Below are 1,998 nucleotides of genomic sequence, written 5' to 3' on the forward strand. Positions count from 1 at the left end.
AGAATGATGTTCTGGTCCCGGAGACTCAGGAGGCAACTGTCATCACAGAAATTTATGACGAAGCTCCAAAAAGAAAATAAGAGGAAATTTCGATCAAGTAAAGAGAAGAAGAAGAGATCGCAGTCGAGGAGGCCAAAGAAGCAGAGGTTACATTAGTGACCTCTGACATTGCGATGGAGGAGTTTGCAAGGGATGCGCAGCTAGAAGAGGCTAAGAAGGAAGATAAGAAGAGAGGAAAGCAGCCAGAAAAGGCTGATAAGGAAGATAAGAAGAAGAAGAAGAGCAAGGGAAAAAAGGCTAGAGGGGCGGAGTCTTCACGTCATCTCAAGGCAAGAAAGAACAAAGAGCAAAAGGATGATAACGAAGATGAAGAGGCGAAGAAGGAGAGGTTACATTAGTGACCTCTGACATTGCGATGGAGGAGTTTGCAAGGGATGCGCAGCTAGAAGAGGCTAAGAAGGAGATAAGAAGAGAGGAAAGCAGCCAGAAAAGGCTGATAAGGAAGATAAGAAGAAGAAGAAGAGCAAGGGAAAAAAGGCTAGAGGGGCGGAGTATTCACGTCATCTCAAGGCAAGAAAGAACAAAGAGCAAAAGGATGATAATGAAGATGAAGAGGCGAAGAAGGAAAGGAAGAAGAAGGAGAAAGAGGAGAGAAGATTGNGAAAGAACAAAGAGCAAAAGGATGATAATGAAGATGAAGAGGCGAAGAAGGAAAGGAAGAAGAAGGAGAAAGAGGAGAGAAGATTGAGCCGACATGAGAAAAGGCGCCTGAGAGAAGAAGAAGGAGCAAGACAGAGGGCTACGAACCCTGAGAATGATGGAGAATCAACCTCCGTAAGGGAGGATAGGGGGGAAACGACACAGTTAATGGAATCGACGCAACCCATACTAACGTAAATAGTTGTGACCGAAGAATGAGAAGAAGCAGAGGGAACCCCCCTAATGTGGCGTTGCAAGGAGAATGCGCCGCAAGGGTCCATAATTGACCCTCAAAGATTAATTTTGGCATTGGAAGAGAAAGAGAGAAAAAGAAAAGAAGAGAAGGAGAAGCAAGAAAAGATGGAAAGGGGCAAGCTCATCATCGCAGAGGGGGATAGAATAAGAAGATTAGAGTTTGATGCAATGCGACGTAACAATGAGCTTGCCACACTTGAAGGGATCCGGAAGCACGAGGAGGAACAACGTCTGTTGCTGACCTCTGAGTAATTCGAAGAAGAGTTTGCGAGAGAAGAAAAAGAAGAAGAAGAAGAAGAAGAGAGAAGGAAGATGGAAGAAGAGGACAAATTGTTGTTTGAGGAGAAGAGAAAGAAGTGTGAAGCCAACAAACGGCGCTTATTTAAGAGCAAGGGCAAAGAGCTCGCTGAGCGCGAGAAAGAAGAGTAACGCATAGAGTGGGAAAAGAGAGAACGACAAGTAGCCCGCCTTGCGTTGGAAAAAGGCAAGGCTATAGCAGAAAGCAATGAACCCATAGCGGCCGAGAAGCGATCATCAAAGAAAAAGAAGAACGATGATATGTTGATTGAGATGGGCTTCTATCCTGTGCCGAATCCACTACCTGACCTCATCACAAGTGTAATTATGGAGCATGGGTGGGACACATTCTGCTAGTGCCTATCCATCATAGTGCCTCAGGTAGTGCGAAGCTTTTACTACAGGTGCTTACATGAAAATAGGGATGCGGTGACCTTTGAGGGAGAGACAGTATCCTTCAACGCAAGGGACATCAATGAAATTTATCAAATGGACAACCCTGATGCGCCAGGGAACAAGATTAATGATGATCCCACAGAAGAGTAGATGGAGGACGCATTGAAGATACTAATGCAATCGGGCACGAAGTGGTCAGTCGCACTCAAAGGCATCTACACCCTGGAGTCCAAGTCCTTGCTGCTGGAAGGAAGGCTCTGGGTTTATTTGGTCAAGAAGTGACTGATCCCAACGACGCACGACAGAACTGTATCAAGGGATCGGGTCATGGCCGCGTACTGCATAGCCCGC

The sequence above is a fragment of the Benincasa hispida genome, chromosome 1, assembly GCF_009727055.1.
Source record: "Benincasa hispida cultivar B227 chromosome 1, ASM972705v1, whole genome shotgun sequence".
Taxonomy (NCBI): Eukaryota; Viridiplantae; Streptophyta; class Magnoliopsida; order Cucurbitales; family Cucurbitaceae; genus Benincasa; species Benincasa hispida.